The sequence below is a fragment of the Pinus tabuliformis genome, chromosome 6 (assembly GCF_031772625.1).
Source record: "Pinus tabuliformis cultivar Carrire ecotype Pingquan chromosome 6, CPIR1, whole genome shotgun sequence".
In the NCBI taxonomy this organism is placed as follows: Eukaryota; Viridiplantae; Streptophyta; class Pinopsida; order Pinales; family Pinaceae; genus Pinus; species Pinus tabuliformis.
This window is the reverse complement of record NC_142292.1, coordinates 795,508,555-795,517,351: the sequence shown is the minus strand read 5'-3', so window position 1 is coordinate 795,517,351 and position 8,797 is coordinate 795,508,555. Positions and strand designations below refer to the sequence as shown.

The 8,797-nt window shown below is 37.5% G+C and overlaps 1 long non-coding RNA gene across 1 annotated transcript in view; it reads right to left on the bottom strand.

Moving 5' to 3' along the window:
- Window positions 1–518: 518 nt before the first annotated feature.
- The window catches only part of LOC149261198 (uncharacterized), a 49,032-nt gene continuing 40,753 nt past the window's right edge, over window positions 519–8,797 (bottom strand). The window contains exon 3 of the long non-coding RNA XR_016248408.1: window positions 519–1,332. This is a non-coding gene — a long non-coding RNA (uncharacterized LOC149261198). The remainder of the gene's footprint in view (window positions 1,333–8,797) is intronic.

Here is an 8,797-nt window from a genome sequence, read left to right as displayed (position 1 = left end):
TCATAATTCTTCTCCAAGGAATTTAGATGATGCTTCCATGAAAAAGTATATGGAGATGACAAATAAGCAAAACATATGAAGCAATTTTGAACAAAAAATTACAACTAAAAAAAAAATTTAAGGCAAGAAAATGCATTTGCAACATCTCATGCATGTAGAGACCCAAAACATCATTACAAGCACTGCATCATCAACAAACTCAGAAAGGAGAAAATAAAAACAAAGATGTGAAGCCAGGAATGACCGCTCAAGTTGGAGGTGAAGCAATCGAATGCAATTTAGAGGTGTAAAATTGGCATGCCCAGCCCCAAAATCAAAGCTAAATATGCAAATTAATGGTTGCAAGTATTAAAAATCAGTCATGTATGTGCAAGAGGATCTATCCACAAGCAAAATAAAATCAGTCTTGAAAGAGAAAAACAAATCATCTAGCAATGAGCAAGAGAAATCTGCCCAATGGTGAACAAAAATCAGCCTTACAGATGGAAAAAGAAGGGAAAGAAAAAATTGAAGAGGAAAGAGAAAGATTCAAATCACAAATAAGGTGTCGACTCTTTGATCCCATTTCTAAGATAATTTGATTTCCAAATCTTTTGGTGCAACAACTTGGCTTGGAGTATTATGCCCATTCTCAAACATATACATTGGATTCAAAAATCAAAGACACCATTATGCAAGTGACAAAGAAATACATGTACATATTTGCTATCACTTAAGTATATTGATGAAATTGAATGTCTGGTTGTGTCATTAGGTGCCAATCAAACCAGAAGGTTGGTAACTGCCAGTAAAAAGTTCTTTTAATGGTGTTGACACCTAAACAAGGAGGAAGCATCAAAGGAAAATTGTTGAAAGGACATGAGCATAGATCAAGATGTTTCAAGGTATGTTAGTGCAAGCACACTTTGCGATATAAGCAAACCAACGACCTCCCTATTGGGATTGTATACAACGTTGCACCTTCCTTCTAGAACACAAAACACATTTCCATGGATTTCTCAAGAGATTTTCTAAGGACAGAGTGCAAATGACTATTTTATAGTGGCGATGGATAGATTCAGTGAGTTTTTTCTCTTACTCATTGTAAGAAAAGCATCAAAGCCCAAAAGACAACTGAAAAATTCCTTGAGAAGGTATGAATTCAAATCCACTCATTCCATACCCAAGTAAATGGATACACAAAAATTGTAAACACAATACTTGTTCATTTATTGAGGGGATATAATCACAAGCATCCCAAAACATGGGATGAAAGCTTATATTCAACATGAATAAAATAGGGTAGTTCAATCATCTACTCACATGAGACCATTTGAAGTTTGTTGTCAATTCCTTCCACAATCACCACTTGACATGGCAAGACACGAAAATTAAAGTTACAAATATACGAAATTATCTCTCACAATGAAAATGATATATTGGGCAACACTTTTCAGTGAAAAGAAATTCAAAAGTATAAATTTAATGTAGAAATCACAAAGACGAAATTCATAAACCGAAGAAATACAAGTAAATTTAGTATATTCATAAATTGGAAAAATACAATATTAATTACTATGCTCATTATTGATATTCTTGCATAATGAAGATAAAGATTATCGTGAATTGGGTGATCACTGAGACCATAATTAGAGAGAGAAGAGTTATAACTTGAGAGATTGTGATCCTTAGGGTGGTTGAGTAATTACGCAATTTTATAGCATTAGCTCTTCTCATTGTTTTGTTTAAATATAAACTTCTCGAGCTAATATGGCCTCCACTAAAAAATACATCGCCATTTTGTCAATCTAAATAATGGAGAATCAAGGCTCCTCAAAATTTTGTTCCAAGAATGCCCATTCATTTAAGAGTGGGCTCCATTTTGAATTACTTCAATGGAAGAGGGTGCTTGCTATATCATTGATTCAACACTAGATTCGTGTGGGGGCTTTGCACCCACCCTCACTCTAACCAAATATTTCTTCCTATTTTAGTTCAACGACTCAATACTCAACCCATATGCATGAAATTGCATGAACTCGTGTTTGAGGCCCGCGAACTGCCTAGTATAGGTGGATTTCCCATGCCTTTTGATGAAGTTATGGCTTGCCCTAGAGCAGATAGAATCCCCTCTAATGGAAGTTATCTAAAATTAGCCTTAGTGATTTTCCCACCATCTGCCTCAATATGAGGCAATGTTAGCAAAACCAGACAGTTCACTGAACAAGTATACCCCCAACTAGTCAAAACTGGACCAGAATCAACAAAAAAAACAAAACCAAAAATCCGGTTGGCCAAAGAATATATAAAATATTCAAAATTTAAAAAAAAAAATGTATATATTCATGTGCATCCATATAAATCCAAACCATTTATGCACAAATATGAAAAAGTTCTCAATTATATAAGGGTGCATATAACCAAAATAATATCGAGTGTAATCCATCTCTAAACCAAAAAGGATGGCCTCTAGCATCCAAAAAAAGACATGCTACAACAAATTCCGACATATCATCAAAATCATTGCATTAAGATAAGAGAGACAAAGCTTAAAATGTCAAGTCAAGATGATTATTCAATGAACCTAAAACAATGAAAATGGGTAATGTGGACATTCACTAATCAATAATAGTGGGATATTAAAACTAAAATTGTAACCATTATCTAACATAGTATTCTTTCACACATGTCATCATTTATCCCAAGTTCCAAAATCTATTTTTGCTCTCAAATCATGGATCATCGTAGATGTGACCATTTATGGCATAGGTCAACCAAGAGGTGGCTTTGCCTTCCCAAACCTCTTCCACCCCAAAGCTCCTAGGCAATGAAAATAGATGTAGATCATACAAGTATTTCCAAGAGGGTGTCTACTTATGCAAATCTTCATTAAATGTATCCTATGCTTTTTCTAAATGTTCACTTTATTAATTAACAAAGTGAACATTTTTTAATTAAAGTGACTAAAGTAGGTTCACTTAATGATTTAATTAAAAGAGAGTCATTGATTTCACGATTAGATCTTAACCATTGAAGATTAGGTTTTTGGCTTATGCCAAAGTCATAAGAGAAAAGTTATAAAAGAAAGAGGGGGAAAACGACAAAGACACACAAAGAGCATTCATTTCACAAGTCACATGAGTGAAGAAAAAAATCGGAGGTCTGATTTTCAGCCATTAGCAAGGAGTTTTAGCAGCAGTTCAGCAAAAAGAAGAAATCCAATCAGTAGCAAGGAGAATTTCAGTCATACAACCCAGCAGAGGAGGACGTATAGTCATTTGTAGGGATTCGTAAAGTCACCTGTAGGGATTGAAGAGTAGGTCGAACAAATTGCAGGGCAATCCATGCATTTCGTGTATATATGCCTTGATTTCTGTGCAAATTGAAAATTTCCAGGTTTATTATTTGTTTGTTAATTTATCAGAGCCATTTTCCTTGTAAGCGAGCTCTTGTAAAATTTCTAAAGATATTTTGAATGATGAACTGGTCTAGAAGAGCAGAAATAATTGTGCATAATGTGATTGTTTTTCTTGTTTTCAATGATGAACTGATCTAGAAGAACAAAAATAATTGTGCATTGTGTGTGATTGTGTTTCTCATTTTCCGCTAAAAGCAAGAGTTAATAGTTCCAATTAGATCTGATCTATTTGCTTAGATAGTTGGTTTTAAGATAATTTAATGTGGTGTTAGAGGTTGTGTTCTGAGAGAAAAGTAGATCTATTATTTTCCAAGATACTTCAACAAGCTTGAGAGACAGAGCTCAGGACAGCCATGTTTGTAACCAATGTGAAAGTTGAGGATCGACTTGATGGGGTTTCGAATTTCTTGCCATGGAAGGCAAGAATCTTAATGATCTTGAAGGAGCAATACTTGTGGGAAGTCGTGTCTGACCCTCCTGCTCAAACATAGACCTTAGGGAGCATGCAGACACCAACAATAGTAGACCCTATAGTGAAGGTAGCATGGGATAAGGACATAAAGGAAAAGAGGGTGATCATTTACGCTATTAAGGATCATCTAATTCCACATGTTGCAAAAAGACCAAATATAAGGAGATATTTGATGTCGTAGTATAACTTTTTCAAAGTGATAACATGAGTCAAAAAATGATTCTCAAAACTAAGCTCAGAGTGCAAAATGAACCCCTCCAACAATGTGACCAACTGCCTTATGAGAATCACACAAATCCATGACCAGCTTGCAATTATTGGAGAGGATGTACTAGATACAGAGCTAGTGAATGTTGCTCTGAATGGGTTCACCAAGGCTCAGGAACCATTCATCATGGGCATTTGTGCCCAAAAGTATCTTCCCAAGTGGGAGAGACTTTGGGATGACTACATCCAAGAGGATACTCGTAAAGAGTCCAGGAACAGCAAGCGGAGAGGAGCAACAAATGAAAACTTGGTCCTGGTCAGTGAGATGAAGAAGACCAAAGGGAAAATTTTCATCAAAAAGGGTGACAATTGTTGAAGAATGTAACTAGTGTCAGTCTTCATAATTGTATTTCATTCATGATGTATTGTATTTGTCAAAAGAAAGAAAAAGAAATTTTATTATAAATAAAATTGACTTATTAAAGCATGGGTTTCATGCTTGGGTCAATTATTTATAGGTCAAAGCCTCAATTGCAGGCTTCTAGGGTTTATGTCAAATGTCCTTGTCCATGTCACATTGTAAAAGACCCTTCTTGGGATTTATTTGTCAAGAAAGAAATTTATTTTATGTGAAATTAGGTCTCCTAGGCTTCCTCTACCGAGTCCATCTCAAAGAAGGACAAGTTAGCCTAACTAAGGGGCAGAAACTCCTATATAAAGGCAACAACTCGAACTCCCTCATCAAGTTCTATATGGAACTTTTGGGGCCAGAAAAAGTGTGAAATTCAAGGAAGAAGAGGAAAGGGCTAGCGAAGGAGAAGGATGTCTCTATCAAGCACAAGAAGTCGAAATTATCCCTCTCTCATGTGTGAAGTTGCTAGGCTGCTGGAGGGATCAAAATTGTAGTACTGAAGCTGGGCCGAAAATGTAGTACTGAAGCTGGGCCGAAATTTTGTGTTGTTGGGGGCCGAAATCTCTAGGTTGTTGTTGGGCTAAAGTTGTTGGACAAGAAGAGACTACTAAAGGTTGTTGAATTTAATTGGAAGGCTGACTTGGTGGAGGAGGAAGGTCTGTTGGTCTTAGGTCTTGGTCTATCTCATTTTGAATCTACTGAAGGAAGAGTTTTTTACTGGGTTTTCCCCTATAGAGGGGTTTTAGCCCTGGCAGAGTGCCTACATCTGGTGTACTTTATCTTCGTGTTTTTCTTTTGGTAATTGCTTGATGAAACTAAGATAAAAGAAGAACATAAGAAAGATGATAAGAACTCAGAGATATCACAAGTAATTAATAATTATCAACAAGAGAAAATCTTTTTGCCTTTCCGATTTTCTAACAACAATGAGGGAGAGGAACAACATTCCAAGAAGAAGAGAAATATGACAAAGATCAAATGCTATATTTGTTATAAGAATGGTCATTTTGCTTCTCAGTGTCCACATATGAAGAAAGGCAAAGGGAAGTCACAGAAAGTTGCAGCAACAATAGAGAAAAGGTTGAGCGAACTTGCTTCCATGTTCGAGAGTGACTTTTTCACGCATGTCTTACCTTTCTACTAGAGTTATTGCTAGAAGCCCCTAGTACTTGGACAGTGGTGCCTACCACCTCAAAGGCTAGACAGATATTTAGTAGATTTGCATAAAACGACTCAGAGACATATTAAGCTTGGTAATGATGCCAAGTATGCAATGAGGGGGTAAGGGATACTTTAGTTCCAGCATGAGTCAGGAGGGTCTTTTCATGCGCAAGAGGTACTCTATCTACTTGTCCTAAAGAACCTTTTGTCCATCTCAATCATGGAGTACAAAGGTTTTGAAGTCAACTTCCGGAGGGGGCGAGTGTTCATTTTCCTAAAGGGAGCCCATCCAGATTCCAGAGACTGCAGTAACATTAGAATCTGAGAGAGAAACCTATATAGACTTCAAGGTCAACCTGCTCATGCACTAGTGCAGACCAATGACAATATCTACGAGCTTTGGCATAAGAGGATGGGGCATCTCCATCACAGGGCTCTACCACTACTGAGATGGATAGGACAACTTGGGATATTTGGTTGTCTAGTTATGGTATGAAACCAGCTCAAGAAAAGATAGAAAAGATAGATCAACACCTTAGAATTCAGCCTCTTCGAGGGGGCAACCTCCTTTACATTACATAAATGAACAATTCTTGGATGATACAAATGAAAAGACCTCCTTTCTATATATATGAGTCTAAGGGGTCATAACATAATCAGAGCCGACATAACAATAATAATGTAAGGACACAATAATAACAATAGTGGGCTTCTATGGTGCACAATAGTAACAATATGGGCACTACATGGGTACATCAATATAATAAGTGGGTTGTACTAATAACAATAAGGGGTTACGCTAGTAGTATAGGGGCCTAACAAGTTACATCCACATACCTTTGGAAAGAGGGCAAAGTTGCAGCCCTCCAGTGAGAGGAACATCCCCGTGAGATACAACAAGAATTCCAAGGCTTATAGAGTCTTCTTGACATATCACGAGAAGACAGTGCTGAGTTGACATGTCGAATTTGAGGAGAACTTGGCATCTAGGAAATATCAAGACCTACCAACAATTGCAGAGGGGCCTCAAGAGGAGGAACCAAAGGAGAAGCCGAGAGCAGAGACTTCCAGTAGCATAGATAGCCAACCTTCAATGTAGGAGGAGCAGTCAACTCCTTCAACATCAATCAAGAGGCTCAGGTGGGAAAAGCAGACCTTACGAGATGATTGAGAGAATGTCAACCCTCGCAAGACCAATTTCAAGGAGAGAAGACCTCTGCAGAAGTTTTTGATGTACATTGCTTTGATTACCAACATCAGAAACTTAGAGCCTTCTAGCTTTAAGGAAGCAACCAACCAACAAGTGTGGAGAGATGGCATGGTGGAGGAGCACAAATCCATCATGAAGAATGATGTCTGGGAGATTGTATCAAGACCAAATGGGAAGTCAATTGTGGCTTAAAGTATGCAGTAGATGGCAATGTGGAAAAATACAAAGCTAGATTTGTTGCTCATGGATTCTCTTAAAAAGAGGGAGTAGACTACGATGAGACTTTTGCTCCCATAGTCAGATACTCCTATATTCGAGCAATTCTTTCGACAACTTTTGAGATGGCATAGAGCATCCACCAGATGGATGTGAAGAACTCCACATTGAGCATACGCAAGGGTTTGAGGTCCATGTAGAAATAACTTGAAATTTGCAACTACTAATGAATTTGAACTGAAAACAATAGACACAATTTTTTCTACTCAATCTGTGGAAGGGAAAACATACAATAAAAACACATGCAATCAATCACAATGAACACAATTTTTACTGGGGAACCCAACTGGGAAAACCCCCTCCTCTATTAGATGAGAAAAATTGATCTATTATAATGACATATTCGATCCTGAAGCACAACCTGCACTGCAATACTGATCTCCTCCTCCTCAGACTGCTTTGCAAAATACTTAGCCAATTCTTGGCCTCATGCTTTATTTCCTTGCGCAATTCCTGAGGAAATTAGTTCCTAAAGAATAGGAGAAGCCCCTATTTGCTTGCACAATTCCCAAGAGAATAGTCTCACCTGCTACATGCAAACATTGTACACTCACTAGTATACAATAATGATTACATTGATGTCTATTTCCTCCACTCAACTAGGAAATTTGAATTCCATGCATGACTGGGGCTATTTTTCGTAAATTGACAAGTTAACTGAGATATCAGTGAGTTAAAAACAGTTACAACAACTCAACTATACTCCTACTGACTCTATTTATGACTAGAGCTCATATACCTGAGTTTAACTAACAATAACTCCACTAGATTGCTAAATCTTAACAATCAACCCATGCACAACTCTACTTCTTGCCAACAAACCCGAATTCACTGACTTAACTAAGTGACAATGTCATGCCACTCCTGCTAATTGCAACTCAAGTCATCCTGCTGATGTGGAAATTTGAATTTCTCCATTTCTCCAATCCTTCTCCTCTTGAGGAATGCACTGTAACACAAATAACACTCCCTCTCACTATTGTTGTTACTACTGCAACAACTGCAACTGAGAAGCATCCAGAACACTGAATCAACTATGTCTCTGAGTTGCAACTGTCTTCGGAGTATTTGGCTGCTACTAGCCTCTGCAACTGTCGCTCAATATCTGACTGCATTGACTGATATTGATCCTTCTGTTACTGAATATTGTATGCCCCTATAGCAAGGGTAATGATCCATGAGAATAGTATACAACAATTGTTGTTGCTCTCCTATGGACCTTGCCCAAATATTTTCAACTTTGGGACTAAGGCTCTACATCACCCCACCTCACTCCTAGAGGTATAGCTGCATGCAAGGCGAAATCTACCTCTAGCTTGTAGAGATTTTTAACTCGAACACCAATTTGTTTTACTTTTCTAGTAGCAATATGCTTTAGATAAGATTTCCCCCTACGGAACACCACATCATATCCTCTGTCCTCAAGTACAGCTATAAACACTAGATTTTTCTTCATGCCATGCACATACATTACATTCTTGAGGTTAAGATGAGAGCCTGACTCCATCTTAAAGGTGATAGTTAAGATCCCTTTGGTACTATATCTCCCATCATCTCCAAGCTATATGTGTAATTGTAGGTCTTTCTCCTCTAGGTTGTTGAAGAACTCCTTATTTCTTGTCATCTGATATGAAGCACTAGAGTCTAGGCACCACTTGTTGA